This window comes from Ascaphus truei, chromosome 6 (assembly GCF_040206685.1).
Source record: "Ascaphus truei isolate aAscTru1 chromosome 6, aAscTru1.hap1, whole genome shotgun sequence".
NCBI classification, from domain to species: Eukaryota; Metazoa; Chordata; class Amphibia; order Anura; family Ascaphidae; genus Ascaphus; species Ascaphus truei.
The window spans coordinates 121,246,793-121,265,934 of record NC_134488.1 but is presented as its reverse complement, the minus strand read 5'-3'; positions in this window follow the sequence as shown (position 1 = coordinate 121,265,934).

The following is a 19,142-nucleotide window of genomic DNA, read 5'->3' as shown; positions in this document are numbered from 1 at the left end:
TCCACGGAAAAAGCCCTCATTAAAATAACTGACGACCTCCATGCTGCCAAAGACAGAGGTCATTACACTCTGCTCATATTACTCGACCTCTCTGCAGCATTTGACACCGTGGACCACCCTCTTCTCCTTCACATTCTCCATACTCTTGGTATTCAGAACAAAGCTCTATCCTGGATCTCATCCTACCTCTCCCATCGTACTTTCAGTGTCTCTTCTGCTAACACCTCCTCCTCTATTGATCTCTCGGTGGGGGTACCCCAGGGCTCTGTCCTGGGACCTCTTCTCTTTTCTCTGTATACACTCTCTCTAGGTGACCTAATAACATCTTTTGGGTTTAATTATCACCGCTATGCTGACGACACACAAATATACTTTTCAACACCCGACCTTACACCTGCTGTACAAACCAAAGTTTCTGAATGTCTCTCTGCTATATCATCCTGGATGGCCCTCCGCCGCCTTAAACTTAACATGGCTAAAACAGAGCTCCTCATACTTCCTCCCAAACCTGGCCCTACTACCTCCTTCCACATTACTGTTGGAACTACCATCATTCACCCAGTAGCCCAAGCACGCTGCCTAGGGGTCACACTCGACTCCTCTCTCACATTCGCCCCTCACATTCAAAACATTTCTAAAACCTGTTGCTTTTTCCTCCGCAATATAACTAAGATACGCCCTTTCCTCTGTTGCTCGACTGCTAAAACTCTGACTCAGGCCCTCACTCTCTCCCGTCTTGATTACTGTAACCTCCTGCTGTCCGGCCTTCCTGCCTCTCACCTGTCTCCCCAACAATCTATCCTAAACGCTGCTGCCAGAATCACTCTACTCTTTTCGAGATCTTTCTCAGCATCTCCCCTCATGAAATCCCTCTCCTGGCTTCCGATCAAATCTCGCATCTCACACTCCATTCTTCTCCTCACTTTAAAGCTTTACACTCTTCGGCCCCTCCTTACATCTCAGCCCTAATTTCTCGTTATGCACCATCGAGACTCTTGCGTTCTTCTCAAGGATGTCTTCTTCATACCCCCTTTGTATCTAAAGCCCTCTCCCGCCTTAAACCTTTTTCACTGACTGCCCCACACCTCTGGAATGCCCTTCCCCTCAGTACCCGACTAGCACCCTCTCTATCCACTTTTAAGACCCAACTTAAGACACACTTGCTTAAAGAAGCATATGAATAGCACTGTGGATATTCTGAACACATGATACATAATGCTTGGCCCCCTGCAGACGCACTTACCAGAACTCCCTCCTACTGTCTCTGTACGTTCTCCTACCTACCAATTAGACTGTAAGCTCCTCGGGGCAGGGACTCCTCTTCCTTAATGTCTAAAGCACTTATTCCCATGATCTGTTATTTATATTATCTGTTATTTATTTGATTACCACGTGTATTACTGCTGTGAAGCGCTATGTACATTAATGGCGCTATATAAATAAAGACATACAATACAACCTCTGTTCCTCTCCTCTCACAGCACTAGCTCCTAGTATTGGACTTTTTAATACAACACTCATATTTTGAGTATATTTTGAGTTATTTGTTATCTTGCTCGCTTTGGAGCCGGTCCGGATCTATCACGAATAACAACTTGATGCAGGAAGCCTGACTGCCGTGTCAGTATCCTGTAGTATTGGAGGACATTCACTCTCGTGGGATTTACTACCAGGGGGAGACCGGGTGCGCGCGCATCCTCCTGGCATCCACAGCAGAAGTGTATTGGACACCATACACGCCATTTCATCCACGGAGGCTCCATTGGGTGACTGTAAAGACCTTATATCATTGTCTTATTTTATTTTGCACATTGTAAGTGTCCGTGATCTATCTACACATATATTTTATTATTAAATTACAGTATTATGCTATGGGAGCCGCGCTGTCTTCTTTTCGTTATATATATATATATATATATATATATATATATATATATATATATATATACAGTAACTGGGATTGACTAGAATGGTGGTTATCGCAGGATCCAGGAGCCGATACACCACATTGCAGCTTGATGAGGCCCGGTCTTGGAGCGCGCAGTATATAGTATTCACCACTAGATGGCTCTCTTGGTAAAGCTTATGTTCTGAGGCTCTATACCAGGGCTGCACAACACGCGGCCCGCGGGCCGCATGCGGCCCGCCTGGCCTCTCTGTGTGGCCCTCGATGAGATTTAAAAAAAAAAAAAAAACTTTGAAAAAATTTTTTTTTTGAAAAAAAAAAAAACTTTGAAAAAAAAAAAACTTTGAAAAAAAAATGGCGCCAATTCCCTGCGGTCCCGGCGCGCATGCGCTAGGCCCGCTCCGTCCCCCCCCCTTCCCTGCTCCCAACGCGGGGCGGAAGGGGAAGCAACATGCAGCTCCTCTGCGGGCCCGCTCCCCCCCCCTGCTCCCAACGTGGGCCGGAGGGGGAAGCAACACACAGCTCCTCTGCGGGCCCGCTCCCCTCCCCCTTCCCTGCTCCCAACGCGGGGCGGAAGGGGAAGCAACATGCAGCTCCTCTGCGGGCCCGCTCCCCTCCCCCTTCCCTGCTCCCAACGCGGGGCGGAAGGGGAAGCAACATGCAGCTCCTCTGCGTGCCCGCTCCCCTCCCCCTTCCCTGCTCCCAACGCGGGGCGGAAGGGGAAGCAACATGCAGCTCCTCTGCGGGCCCGCTCCCCCCCCTGCTCCCAACGTGGGCTGGAGGGGGAAGTAATAATTAAATAATTCAGCTCCTCCAGCGGCCTGCTTCTCACCGCTTCCCTCCGCGGCCAGCTTCTCGCGTCCCCCACGAGCTCACCTCCCGTGCCCTCCTCCCCCCCCTTCCCCCAACCCGCGCCCCCAAGCCCACCTCCCGTCCCAGGCAGCTGCCGCAGGGATATCGGGGGCAGGAGGAGCAAGTGTCCGGCGGCAACCTGCACCCACCCGGGTCAAGGTAAGTCACTGTCACTGTCACCCAAGTCACTGTCACCCACCCACCCACTGTCACCCACCCACCCACTGTCACCCACCCACCCACTGTCACCCACCCACCCAGTCACTGTCACCCACCCAGTCACTGTCACCCAGTCACTGTCAAGTTACTGTCACCCACCCACCCAGTCACTGTCACCCACCCAGTCACTGTCACCCACCCACCCAGTCACTGTCACCCACCCAGTCACTGTCACCCTGTCACCCAGTCACTGTCACCCACCCACCCAGTCACTGTCACCCACCCACCCACTGTCAGTGTCACTGTCACCCACCCACCCAGTTACCCACCCACCCAGTCACTGTCCCACCCTGTCACTGTGTCCCACCCTGTCACTCTTCCCACCCAGTCACTGTGTCCCACCCCGTCACTGTCACCCACCCAGTCACTGTCACCCACCCAGTCACTGTCACCCACCCAGTCACTGTCACCCACCCAGTCACTGTCATAGTCACTGTCACCCACCCAGTCACTGTCACCCACCCAGTCACTGTCAAGTCACTGTCACCCACCCAGTCACTGTCACCTACCCACCCACTGTCACCCACCCACCCAGTCACTGTCACCCAGTCACTGTCAAGTCACTGTCACCCACCCAGTCACTGTCAAGTCACTGTCACCCACCCACCCAGTCACTGTCACCCACCCACCCAGTCACTGTCACCCACCCACCCAGTCACTGTCACCCACCCAGTCACTGTCACCCAGTCACTGTCACCCACCCACCCAGTCACTGTCACCCACCCACCCACTGTCAGTGTCACTGTCACCCACCCAGTCACCCACCCACCCAGTCACTGTCCCACCCTGTCACTGTGTCCCACCCTGTCACTCTTCCCACCCAGTCACTGTGTCCCACCCCGTCACTGTCACCCACCCAGTCACTGTCACCCACCCAGTCACTGTCACCCACCCAGTCACTGTCATAGTCACTGTCACCCACCCAGTCACTGTCACCCACCCCGTCACTGTCACCCACCCACCCAGTCAATGTCATAGTCACTGTCACCCACTCAGTCACTGTCACCCACCCAGTCACTGTCACCCACCTATCCACCCAGTCACTGTCACCCACCCAGTCACTGTCACCCACCCAGTCACTGTCACCCACCCACCCAGTCACTGTCACCCACCCAGTCACTGTCACCCACCCAGTCACTGTCACCCAGTCACTGTCACCCACCCAAGGGGGAGAGTGATGTGAGGTGCAAGGGGGGGAGAGTGATGTGAGGTGCAAGGGGGGGAGAGGGATGTGAGGTGCAAGGGGGGGAGAGGGATGTGAGGTGCAAGGGGGGGAGAGGGATGTGAGGTGCAAGGGGGGGGAGAGGGATGTGAGGTGCAAGGGGGGAGAGGGATGTGAGGTTCAGGGGGGGAGAGGGATGTGAGGTTCAAGGGGGGAGAGGGATGTGAGGTGCAAGGGGGAGAGGGATGTGAGGTGCAAGGGGGCAGAGGGATGTGAGCTGCAGGGGGGAGGGATGTGAGCTGCAGGGGGGAGGGATGTGAGCTGCAGGGGGTGGTGGGATGTGTGTGGGGTGTAGGGGGGTATTGTGTGTTTGATGTGGAGGGGGGTATTGTGTGTTTGATGTGGAGGGGTGTATTGTGTGTGGGTGAGGGGGAGAGATGGGGGTATGAGAGATAGATGGGGAGTATCGCAATGGTTGATAGTGTTGGGTTCTGGGGGAGATATGAGGATGATGATGGGTGCTGGAGGAGAGATGATGATGATGATGATGATGATTTTACCCGTGCGGCCCAATTTATTTTTCCTTGGAGCAGTTCGGCCCTTCGCACTTTACGAGTTGTGCAGGCCTGCTCTATACTGTATCTGCAAAAGAAGCAACAGAGAGAATAAGTGTCAGCAGTAAGAGGCCTTTAAAGATGCAGCTCAAGTAATATCCTACATGTGTTTTTTTTTAATAAATCATTTCTGCACTATGAGAAAATACTTGAAAAATTAAACTATTAAGACATTTTTAATGTATTCTAATGTAACCAGCATTTTTGTTCCTTTAGCAACCATTTACAAAGTCACACCCCCTTCCCCTTCTGAAACAGCATCTCCTTTTTGAGCCCTGCCCTCTCTAGCAGTGAACCAATTGAATCTAGCGCCTGCCTGGTCACATGATCTTCCTCATAGAACTTTGGCTGTCAGTGCAGCAGAAGATTACCCAAGATGCATTTAGTGAACCCCGAGCTAAATCTTCAGCGATCGATTACAGGAGAACGGATCGATCAGCAACTTAATCACTTTTCAGTGTGCAGATTGTATTGATGCACATATTGAATTCATTTTTTTTTTAAACGTCAGCTTGAACTGCAGCTTTAATAAAAATTGCTATGTACAACATTTATTTAGCGTCTGTGTCAATGGAATTATGTCTTATAATCTCTGTAATGATATTTCATGTTTCTTTTATATAATACTATTTGCATTCTCTATGTTATTGTAAGTTTCTCTTTTAATACTGATAGAGCTAACTACACAAAAACTGACATACCATAACAGCTATATACACATAAATACAGTGCCGTGTACACTGCTAACAATGTGAACACATACATACAGTGCCGTGTACACTGCTAACAATGTGAACACATACATACAGTGCCGTGTACACTGCTAACAATGTGAACACATACATACAGTGCCGTGTACACTGCTAACAATGTGAACACATAAATACAGTGCCGTGTGCTCTGCCAGCACTGTATACCTAATATATAAATATAGTCTCATACACAAGTTCCCTGACAAGTGCTCTGTCAGCACTACATATGTACAGTAGTATATAAATACAGGATCATGTGCTGAATACTGCTGGCACTGCTTTTTACTGATACAGTGCCATGTGCACTGCCAGCACTGTACTGTATACCTAATTCCTAATATATAAACACAGGGTCAAGTATACTGCAAACATTGCTCGTATACTAGTACAGTGCCATGTGCACTGTCAGCACTGTATTCATAGTATAGAAATACAGGGTCATGTACAGTATACTGCTGGCACTGCTGCCAAATAATACACAGCTAGCACTGTATACATAGTATGTAAGTACAGCGTCACCTATACTGCTAGCACTACATGCACACTGCCATTTGCATTATAATCACTGTATCAAAATAGGTAAAGTGCCATGTACACAACCGGCACTGAATGTGTATAAATGCAGTGCCCTCATGAGTACTACCAGCATTGTATATAAATAAATACACTGCTAGTGTGTACACTGGCAGTACCGTACACATACAGTACACACACTGCCAGGTGCACTGCCGGCACAGCCTGCATATAAATACAGTTAAAAACAGAAAAGACACAGCGCACAACGCTCATAGTGCATTAAACAATATATTGACATCAACAATAAGGTAAGGTGAGTAATATGCGTACATCAAATTAATTAATCATAAGCAGTTAGGGATAATGTTACCCACGCCTCAGGAAACCGGAACAAGTGTCCTCACAAGGGTTTTGGCGCTGATATCTCGGATGCAGGATCCTATTAGTAGAAAGGTAAGTAGGAAGCCTCTACGAATTCTTTATCCCCAGAGCACGAGTCAAACGTCTGCTGCTGTCGCATACAGTTCTTTGCCAGAGCAAAGCTCCACACCGGCTGGGTTCTCTCACTCCCCTCCGTGCAAAGCACTTCCGGGTCGATGACGTCACCGCGGGGGAGATGGCTGGTACTGGCGCCGTTCAAACTCGATCAGCTCGCGTGGTGGGGTAGTAGTTAGAGGTAAAGTTCTTGACCAATCATCCAACGCGTTTCGAAGCCCGTGGGTTTCTTCATCAGGGAATGAATGATGAAGAAACCCACGGGTTTCGAAACGCGTTGGATGATTGGTCAAGAACTTTACCTCTAACTACTACCCCACCACGCGAGCTGATCGAGTTTGAACGGCGCCAGTACCAGCCATCTCCCCCGCGGTGACGTCATCGACCCGGAAGTGCTTTGCACGGAGGGGAGTGAGAGAACCCAGCCGGTGTGGAGCTTTGCTCTGGCAAAGAACTGTATGCGACAGCAGCAGACGTTTGACTCGTGCTCTGGGGATAAAGAATTCGTAGAGGCTTCCTACTTACCTTTCTACTAATAGGATCCTGCATCCGAGATATCAGCGCCAAAACCCTTGTGAGGACACTTGTTCCGGTTTCCTGAGGCGTTGGGTAACATTATCCCTAACTGCTTATGATTAATTAATTTGATGTACGCATATTACTCACCTTACCTTATTGTTGATGTCAATATATTGTTTAATGCACTATGAGCTTTGTGCGCTGTGTCTTTTCTGTTTTTATCTGCTAGCCTAGGGGGTCCCTGAGCCCCCCCTCCATCGCAGCTGCAGACGCTCTGTTCAAGGTCACGTAATGTTATTTAATCACTAATTATCACGTCACTTCAATTGTAGTTGCGCACTTTATTTTCTTTTCACACATATAAATACAGTGCCCTGTGCATTACTCCCACAGTAGTGCATTCCCCTTGTTCTCTGTATACTGCATGTATTGATGAAGTGCTGTGCACATTACTAGTATTATATAAGTATATACTCAGTGTCCTGTAAGACTCCAGGACTATATACAATTAAATACCGTAACCTGTATACTACTGCAACATCACTGCATGCACATCAATGCCGTGTCTATACATACATTATTACATACAGTGCTGCGTATACTGCTACATATCTCAGCACTGTGGCTGTAATAACCCAGGGCTGTCTCTATGATGTATGAATCTCACCGCCCGCTTCCCTTTCCTCCTTTGTCTAACCAATGAGGACGTCCCTTGCCCCCACCCCTCTCTGGTGACGATACATTATCCGGCCTGCGGTGGGGAGAAGTAAGCACACAGAAAGAAAATGATCTCATGGTTAGCGTGTTCCAGAGTGTGAGTCACGGATACCCAGGCCCACTGGTGGAAGGAACTTGTCTGGGTGTGATGTCACTGCTGCACATTCTATATCATCCATTATCCAATCATCTGACACTTTACATACCATTATTGTGCTAATACTATTATTATTATTATTATTATAAATATTATTATTAGCATTTTAACCTTTTCACTGATGATGTCCTGAGGACATAAGGAAGATGGGACTTGTTTTCTATGGAGAGAGTGTGCTCTAATAGCGCGTCTCAGATCAGATCAGGTGCATTGTAAGGAACCCCAATCCTCTCTAATAGCACGTCTCAGATCAGATCAGATGCATTGTAAGGAACCCCAACCCTCTCTAATAGCACATCTGAGATCAGATGCATTGTAAGTGTAACCCTGCTTCCCCCCTTCCCCCAGACTCTACGGTGGTGTCTATGGTGCATGAGGGCAGATTACATGTGGTGTGGTGCATACCTGTGAGGAACAGGAGGGCCTGAGCTTCCCGTGATGTTATTGGGGAGCCAGGACCGGGCTTCTGGGGTGGTAGCCTCCATGATCTCTTAGTGGTGCAGCGCCTCCATCTTCTATACTCCCAGGAATATGGGACAAGAACCCCTTGGGTCCCAGGGTAATAGCTTCCAATTCACACACAGTCTTTGGTAACAAAGGATAGTCTCTTTTATTGACAGATCAGCAACTCCCCACGGTAGTGGCTTCCAGTAGCCACAACAACAACAGCCAAGACTTGCTATTACACCGCTCTCCTTCCACCCAGATAATTCCTCCTCTCCTTCCCTCCAAGTCTCTCCTCCGACAGGATGGTCTGGGCTAGGGCTTCAATACCCCGTGGCCCACCCCCGAGGTTATCCTCGCGGTGGGTCTTGGATTCTCCCCATCACCCCTGGCAGTGGGATGAGGGCATTGGTCCACCAAGTCTATAATTCTATCAGCTCTACTAAAGGAAGCCGAATCTTTCCACTCCTCTCTCTCTGCTCCTGCACTTGCACAGGGGAGACCGCGGTCTCCTCCAACTCCTCGGACCGATCCGCAGGACTCTTCGACTCACGGCATAATCTAAGGCAACTCCAGACTCTCGGCATAAACTCCGGCATAAAAACTAACTCTACTCACAGGAGTTGGCTGCTAAATATAGAGCTAATACCCCTCTCGTGATGTCAGCAGAACCTCCCCTCTTGCTCACGCCTGCAGCAGAGTCCAGGCCTGCATCTACCACTCAGGACAGGGCTATGAAGGGGGAAAACCCATGATGATTACTGGTGCCTGATCTTAACAGGACTTACCACAGTAGATGGAAGATAAGTATAGCATGTGCTGTTTACAGGGGGCTACATAAGGAACCCCAATCCTCTCTCATAGCGTGTCTGAGATCAGGTGCATTGTAAGGAACCCCAACCCTCCCTCATAGCGTGTCTGAGATCAGATGCATTGTAAGGAACCCCAACGCTCTCTAATAGTGCGTCTGAGATCAGATGCATTGTAAGGAACCCCAACCCTCTCTAACAGCACGTCTGAGATTAGATGCATTGTAAATTCTTCTGTATTTGGCACAATTTCAAATTACCTGAAAATTGCAGGGATCTAGTGAAGCCCAAAGAACCCCAATGTTCCTAGGAACCCCTACAACACCGCAATAGACCAACGGGCAAGAGGAACGAAATAATGTATAGGGGTTCTCTGTCAAATGTCAGTTCTCTTTTCCTCTCCACTTGCTGACTGCTTCTTTGCTCAGACACGTCCCCACAGTATGCACATGGCACGCAGAGTTTTGGGATCTGACAACAAAACAATTTGTTTTTTAAATGCATCTGATGATGCAAACGTAACTCGCACTTAATTATAATCGTATACTCGCGACAGACATACAATGTGCGCTAATCTAAGACCTCATTAGCATAAATTTAGCCCAGATGCTAACAACTCTTTATCAACTAACTCTTTCTAAGCATGAAATTACATTGGCACAGCACTAATATGTTTACGCCAGCGCTAATATGTTTACACCAGCGCTAATATGTTTACACCAGCGCTAATATGTTTACGCCAGCGCTAATATGTTTACGCCAGCGCTAATATGTTTACGCCAGCGCTAATATGTTTACGCCAGCACTAATATGTTTACAAAAGCGCTAATATGTTTACACCAGCGCTAATATGTTTATGCCAGCGCTAATATGTTTACGCCAATGCTAATGTTTATGCCAGCGCTAATATGTTTACGCCAGCGCTAATATGTTTACGCCAGCGCTAATATGTTTACGCCAGCGCTAATGTTTACACCAGCACTAATATGTTTACGCCAGCGCTAATATGTTTACGCCAGCGCTAATATGTTTACGCCAGCACTAATATGTTTACACCAGCGCTAATGTTTACGCCAGCGCTAATATGTTTACGCCAGCGCTAATATGTTTACGCCAGCGCTAATATGTTTACGCCAGCACTAATATGTTTACACCAGCGCTAATGTTTACGCCAGCGCTAATATGTTTACGCCAGCGCTAATATGTTTACGCCAGCGCTAATATGTTTACGCCAGCGCTGAAATGTTTCCACCAGCGCTAATATGTTTATGCGACAGACATACAATGTGCGCTAATCTAAGACCTCATTAGCATAAATTTAGCCCAGATGCTAGCAACTCTTTATCAACTAACTCTTTCTAAGCATGAAATTACATTGGCACAGCCCTAACATGTTTACACCAGCACTAATATGTTTACACCAGCACTAATATGTTTACAACAGCACTAATATGTTTACGCCAGCGCTAATATGTTAACACCAGCGCTAATATGTTTACAACAGCGCTAATATGTTTACGCCAGCGCTAATATGTTTACGCCAGTGCTAATATGTTTAAGCCAACGCTAATATGTTTACGCCAGCGCTAATATGTTTACGCCAGCACTAATATGTTTACACCAGCGCTAATATGTTTACGCCAGCGCTAATATGTTTACGCCAGCGCTAATATGTTTACGCCAGCGCTATGTTTACGCAAGCGCTAATATGTTTACGCCAGCGCTAATATGTTTACGCCAGCGCTATGTTTACGCAAGCACTAATGTTTACACCAGCACTAATATGTTTACGCTAGCGCTAATATGTTTACACCAGCGCTGAAATGTTTCCACCAGCGCTAATATGTTTATGCGACAGACATACAATGTGCGCTAATCTAAGACCTCATTAGCATAAATTTAGCCCAGATGCTAACAACTCTTTATCAACTAACTCTTTCTAAGCATGAAATTACATTGGCACAGCACTAATATGTTTACACCAGCGCTAACATGTTTACAACAGCGCTAATATGTTTACGCCAGCGCTAATATGTTTACGCCAGCGCTAATATGTTTACGCCAGCGCTAATATGTTTAAGCCAACGCTAATATGTTTACACCAGCGCTAATGTTTACACCAGTGCTAATATGTTTACACCAGCGCTAATGTTTACACCAGTGCTAATATGTTTACACCAGCGCTAATGTTTACACCAGTGCTAATATGTTTATGCCAGCGTTGATATGTTGTCACGCTGCCCAGGGATAAATGCTTACAGATCGGACCCCCTGCAGTGATAGCTGCCCCCCCTGGTGGTGGAGGTCTAGGGCCCTGCAGCTTGCCCCAGTTTCCTGCAGGTGGCAGCTAGGGTGGAGTGGCTCAGTGAGTAAAGACTGACTGGCGCTGAGTTTGAAGAAGGTTGAAGGTTCAATTCCTGGTGTCGACTCCTTGTGAACTTGGACATGTCACTTTAGCTCCCTGTGCTTCAGGCACCAAAAACAGGGACTGTGCCTGCAAAATGTCTCTGTAAAGCGCTACGTAAAACTAGCAGCGCTATACAAGAACATGCTATTATTATTATTATTATTACATCTGTATGCTGCATACAGTACTATGTATCAATGCAAATGCCGTGGAAGTCTGCAGACAAACATCTGCACCATATCAAAGAAATAAATACTATTAAAAGGGATTTTGCTGTAGATGGGGAAAGATGGAGCACTGCAAAAATTGGAAGAGGGCTTGAGGCAGGTATAAAAATAAAACCATTTATTAGGCAGCATATTAGCCAAAAAAACATACAAGACAGGGTCCTCCAACGCGTTTCTCTCCGCAAAGGAGCTTTATCAGATGTACTTCTCCCAGGCGGAGGCACGATTAGACGGGACCGGCAACTTACTGTGAGGAACGCGGCTGTTTTCTTCATGTGCAGCTGATCTCTGCGTTCTGCAGCCAGTGTGGTCACGGCGCCTGCTCTACAACACGGAACAGGAGGGAGAGTGTTCGGTCACTACACGGAGGTCTCTGCGCTACACACGGAGAGAACTCAACGGGTTACTGAACCAGCATTGCCCCTCCCCCCACAGTTACCTACACTTTTCAGTTCATACTGAGCTAGCAGGCTGCCCCATCACCTAACATCTACTTGGCTGACATATGCTCCACTTTACAGACCGCCTGATTACTCAGAGTTCCTTGGTTTCTTCATCATTACTGGACTTTATTGTTGCATACATGTGATTGGCTTCATGCATTAACAATGTTCACAGACGTTTTTGTAGCCCCACTGCGGACCAGTGTCCCATTTTTTCTCTCAAAGGAATTTTGCCCCTGAATTTCTCCACATTTGTCTTGATACATCCTGTAAATCTCAATGGGATTTTTATGCATCAATAAATCCCGTTGGAAGGTGCGACCCAAGTTTGGGTCGGTGCGCGTCATGTTCATACATATAATTCCCTAAGAAGTGTTTGCGTCTTCTTGCATTTGTCTTTTTTTTAACGCCAAGAAAATCTTGATGGACACTCTTGACGTATTTATTGCGCCCAAAAAAAGACGCACGCTTGTAATTTGTTTCCATGTATCATTTGCCTATGAATTCTACCGACGATATCCAAACTCTGCCCACTAGTGGCATATTTTCCGTAATGAATAACAAGTTTGCCGCACAACACATTAGAATCAATTGTATACATGGGCATCAATTGTATGCGGGGGCGCACCAGGACGCATGCATTTGTCACTCTTCTGCACGTCCGCTTCACAACAAAATAGTTTTTGCCACCTATGTACATATAGGCCCCATACGGTGGTGCAATTTGGTAGAGAACAAATATTTGACCAGATGTATGAAAGAATAAAGCGAATTACTTAATGCTGCTTAATGGGAGCAAAACGCAGCGCCATATACATCAAAGAAAAGGCATCTCATTAAAGGGAATTAGGAGCTGAAACGAAGGCAGTATTGGAGCAGAGAGAGCGTGCTTTCAGGTTAACACTGCACCAAATCTAAGGCTTTTATCAACATTTCTTCATGATAAATTCAGTGCCGTTTTTGCCTCTGTTTTGCAGCCGCAAGACTTTAAAATAGCTATAAATATCCCCTTATTATTTTCTATGGGATTTTTTTTCCGATGATTCACGTAATGCAGTTTTTTTTTGCCCCACTTCTGCTTGGCGTGTATGTATTAAGGCAAAAGTGGTGCAATTGCGTTCATTTTTTCCTTGATGCATATGGTGCAAATGTATGGCCCCACAATTGCCCCACTTCTGCCTTGATACATACACCCCAATATTTCCCCATGCAGTTCTGGGGCAGTGCAACTATATTAAATGTATCACTTTGCTGTGATGGATAGACACCTCCAAGGGGAACCAGACCTTGGTATACTGGGGTCTAATTACACAAGTCGGGGCAAAACTGGGCCAAAAATAACAGTAGCGCCGCCATATTTATGGGGGGAAAAGGAATCCTAAAATGGGACGTACCGTATGTACTCAGATGTGTTGTTTTTTTTAATTGTGTCAAAATGGCAGTGCTAAAAAGTATAAAAAAGTAATACAATAATAAAATATGACACGTTATTTGTTGACTGAAATTATTTTGGGCACATCCCACATGTGCAATACCTGATTGATACAATTTAAATTAAAACAGAATTGTGTATTTTTCTTTCTTTATAACTAGTGTTAGTAAATAAAAATTATAATGTAATATTATTTTGAATAGCCATAGAGTGAAAATAATACATTTTGGTAACATATATAATTAAACATCCCTACTGTGTCAAATACATTTTTTGGTTCATACATAATAAGTTCTCTCTGTTCTAACACTATTATGAGTCGTTTTACAGTTTTTCACTCCATGTAAAAAAATATTGACAGACGATATTGGGGGTTGTATATCAAGGCAATTTTGGTGCACAATTAGGGCATGTTCCTGACCGTTGTATCAAAGGATTTTACTACAGTTTTACCCTGTCTGCACCAGCTTGCACCTTGGGGACAGTCAGTAGGAGCAGTTAGGGAGGTTACATGGCACACACATTATAATGAGATGTATCACATTCTGCATCTCTGCCCCGGCTTGCACCTTGGGGAGAGTCAGTGTTACGATTGTGCTCGCCAAAAACCGGGACCGGACCGCGGGGCTGAGGTGGGGTTATATAATCACCGACCTTAGTCCGCGCAGACTGATCCGGAGTGTGCAGTTCGTAGTCGTACGTAGTAGGGTCAGGATTGGAGAAGGCAGCATCGTCGTTATTCAAGCAGGAGTTCGGCAACAGGTAGTCAGGAGTTCCCCGCTTCAGCTTAGGAGCGTGAGCGCGGGAGTGGCCTCTGCGCAAGGAGCAGGCTCGGCAGGGGGAGACAGCAGGCTGGCCGAAGTACACCGCGGGGCAGCGTCGGGGTAACCAACGCTTCAGCACAGAAGTCCAAAGCAGGCCTCTGCATGGAGAATAGCAGCAGGCCTCAGGAAACGAAGGGTAACCTCTGCTAGGGGAGAATGCAGCAGGTACCAGGAAACAGTGCTGGCTAAACAACGCTTCAGCATAGGAGTCAGGAACAGGCCTCTGCGTGGAACTAGCAGCAGGCCTCAGGAAAGCAGAAAACACAGGCCTCTACGTGGAGAGTAGTAGCAGGCCTCAGGATACTCAGGAAGCATAGGCCCCTGCGTGAAGATTAGCAGCAGGCCTCAGGATACTCAGGAAACACAGGCCCCTGCATGAAGACTAGCAGCAGGCCTCAGGAACTCAGGATATAAGTAGAACAAAAAAGCAAACAGCGCACTGCCAGGGAGTCAGGTGGTGAAAAGATAAAATCCATTTATTTCAAAACATATCTGATAAAAAACATTACCCCAGGGGGGGTAACAAACAGCCTCCTATGCGTTTCGGACGGGTAGGTCCTTTATCAAGGAGTATAAAGCAACAATTTTACATGTGGTTATGAGTGACTCACAGGCCATTCTACTTACTAAACCCACTCTGCTATATAGGGGTCCTTGAAGATGTATATTCTATGGATTAGTCTTCTGTAGTGGAGCACCCCTTGATCTTCTACTCAGGAACTCAGGAACTAGAGATGAGAACTAGAGAGGTTAGTACACAAGGAGGCAAGCCAGGCGGCTTGTGGCAGAGACAGTAACGTCCAGAAAAGGATTATGCTCGGCCCTGATTCAGAGCCAAAGCCCAACATATAAAGGGCGGAGATCCAATCACAGGGGGAGGGTGTGTGAGCATTCCTCCAATGATGGAGCACAGGGCAGAAGCTGCAATGAGAGGCAGCACATGTGCCATTGATTGCCAGAGGAAGCTTTTGCAACTGCAGAGGTCTGCAAGGCTATAATCAAAGCCAGGAGCGGATTCCTTACAGTCCGTAGGAGGAGTTTGGGAGGTTACATGGTGCACACATTATAATGAGATGTATCACATTCTGCGTCTCTGCCCCAGCTTGCACCTTGGGGAGAGTCAGTAGGAGGAGTTAGGGAGGTTACATGGCACACACATTATAATGAAATGTGTCACATTCTGCATCTCTGCCCCAGCTTGCACCTAGGGGAGAGTCAGTAGGAGGAGTTGGGGAGAGTAAGTAGGAGGAGTTGTGGAGGATTAACCTGGTGCACACATTATAATGAGATGTATCACATTCTGCGTCTCTGCCCCGGCTTGCACCTTGGGGAGAGTCAGTAGGAGGAGTTGGGGGAAGTTACATGGTGCACACATTATAATGAGATATATCACATTCTGCGTCTCTGCCCCAGCTTGCACCTTGGGGAGAGTCAGTAGGAAGAGTTGGGGAGAGTCAGTAGGAGGAGTTGGGGAGGAGTTACATGACGCACATATAATGAGATGTATCACATTCTGCGTCTCTACCCCAGCTTGCACCTTGGGGAGAGTCAGTAGGAGGAGTTGGGGAGGATTAACCTGGTGCACACATTATAATGAGATGTATCACATTCTGCGTCTGCGTCCCAGCTTGCACCTTAGGGAGAGTCAGCAGGAGTTGGGGAGGAGTGACATGGCGCACACATTATAATGAGATGTATTACATTCTGCGTCTCTGCACCAGCTTGCACCTTGAGGAGAGTCAGTAGGAGGAGTTGGGGAGAGTTACATGGCGCACACATTATAATGAGATGTATCACATTCTGCGTCTCTGCCCCAGCTTGCACCTTGGGGAGAGTCAGTAGGAGGAGTTGGGGAGAGTTACATGGCGCACACATTATAATGAGATGTATCACATGGGGTTCATTTTCTAAAGTCTCCAGGCTGCAAAAGTAAGGAAAAGCCTCCGCAAAAGCAGAACCATATTCATCAAAGCAAAGGAATCCCATTGAAAGAAATGAGTTTTTCCGTTGATAAAGGATTTGAACACATTTTGAACACGTTGTGCAGCTTAAATAACCCCCACTGCACCATTATTTTCCCGTTTATTTGGCCCCGAAAATCCTCCACATCTCACGTGGCGTAATGCTAAAATTCAGATGTAAGAAGCTGTTCTTATATGCAGTACGCCGCAGCTCTGCACCACGGAAGGGTGCAGTGCGTCTAGACACACGTTTCTCTACATTAGTAGAGTTATTATACACAATTAAAAACACTTCCTTTGGTGATTTAAGCATTGATCATTGAGGGTATAGCACACTAATAATGACTGTAATATGGGACCTCCAACAGTTTTTTCTTAGTTTTGTTCTTTTCTATCAATTTTGCCTCATAATTGCTTTAGTTCAGGGGTAGCCAACGCCAGTCCTTAAGTCAAAGACTGAGCCACTGATTGAGCCACCTATGCTGAAGCAGGGATATCCTGAAAAACAGACATGTTGGTAGCTCTTGAGGACTGGAATTGGCTACCCCTGCTTTAATTCATATCCCCCTTTTGAGGGTTATTTATCAGGGTCTCCCAGCCGCAAAATTGGGGCATTATCATTGAAAGCAAAAGCACTTTCCTAATTGATCAATCTGATGCCAGGTGTTCGCCGTGGTTTTGATAACTGACCCCCCGTTGAGTTTTATCAAATTAGATCAGACATCAAAATTTCCCTGTTAGATTTATCACCAAAAAAATAAGTAACTGGGGGGGATTAAAAGTAAGATGTCTCATTGATAAATCCATTTCTATGTATGACACCTGTTTTGTACTAAGGGAATTTTGATGCATAACTCCCCAGTGTCTCAAAAGGTTGTATGTCAAAAAGTGTGATTTTGAAAATGACACACAAAATTCTTTCTTTTTAATTTACACATATTAAGGGTTACACCTCTTCTGTGTCCTTCTAAGTAGCTAAGAATTTCCTAGTAAATCTGGTGAGGTTTTTCAGATAATTACACAGAGGAATTAACAAAGTAGCATGATGATTCAAACTAAAGAGGTCAGAAAAATACACCCCCCGCCCCCACCCCAAAAAAAACCCCCAATGTGCTTACTGTATATCAATATAATATAACGTTAAATTGAGGATCAGTGCTACATCCACAGCATGAGGAGAACCTCCCATCTGACCACTGCAGTAAGGTGGACATGCAGCAGGTAATGAGGATGCTGAGTATCACCACAGCAGAAGCACAGGAACAGGCACACGCCTGTGGTAGAGGTCTTTTGTATCTACGCATGCAGTATATTACCGCGTTGTTGTTTGCAACGGGGTTAAGGAAGTTATTTTCTCATGTCCCCCAAATGCAGAAAACAAACTAGACCAGTTTATCATAGGAAAAAAATCCCTTGGGTTTCCCTGAAATCCCTTCTGTCTGGAAAAATCTGGTGGTGTTTTTGCTACACTATACGACGCATGTTTTTGGATGGATTGTATGACTTTTTAGCACTAAAATACTGACGTATTTAAAATATAAACGTACATAGGAGTTTTTCCTTTCATAAGTCTGGTGCTATTTTTTTCTCTCCCTGGTTTCAGCCCCGTTTTGCAGACGGGGAACGGGAGACTTTAATAAATAAATTCCATACTTTCAACTCCGGGACTGGGCAAACCGTGACAGATGTCCCACCTCTTCTCTGACTGGAGCGTTATAATTATTGTGACGTACGCAACACAGAGGGATCTCTCTGTTGCAAATTAATGTGAAAAATGCCGTAACACCAGATCAATAAAATAAATAAATTAACCTTTACTGTGCCACCATCCCTCTTGTACCTCTGTGTCATCGCAGTCATCGCAAAACGCGCCTCGGTCCATGATCAGGGCCTCTGCCCGGCCAGGTACACACCAGTATGTCATTAGGGCAATGGAACGATTAAATACAATAGACCAGATGTGTTATACAGACAACCCTGGGTTACAGAAGAGTAGAGCCAGCAGCCTATTACAGGATAGCTTTGTTGTTATGTAGTCCTATATAGCCCATATTCAGTGTACTCTGCATGGGGTGGGGGAGTCTGAAACCAGCTGCCTGCATTATAAACATGAAGGGGGTCTCCTGGCTACAAAAGTGGGGGGAAACCAGTGCAAAAAAACAGCACCAGATTTACAAAATAAGAAGTAATCCCAGTGAAATTAATTGGAGATTTTCCCTTGATAAATCTGATGTTGTTTTTTTTGCTCCATTTTCCTTCCACTTTTGCAGCCGGAAGACTTTGATTCATGGCCCCTATGGAGTTATAGTGCCACCCATAACATACAAAAGGGGCCCTGGGGTCACTTGCCAAAGTGTCCCAGGAGCACGGCTGAGACATACAGTACAACAGCACCAAGACCAGCAAAGCAAACACAACACATGGCCTTCAATGGCATTGGTTTTGCTGAGTAAATCTGGTGTTGTTTTCTGCGCTTGATTATCCTGACACGTTGGGATTTTCAAGAGTCGCTGGAATTTACGGCTCGGAGACTTTGAAACATGATAAACTCCAGATTTACCCGGTAACATGAATCCCATTAAAACAAATGTAATCATTAAGAACATGCATGAGCGTATTCACATCCCCAAACGCGTCCTAACCATTAAAAAGTACACAGCATAGAGGGTTTCCCCTGCCGGGATTA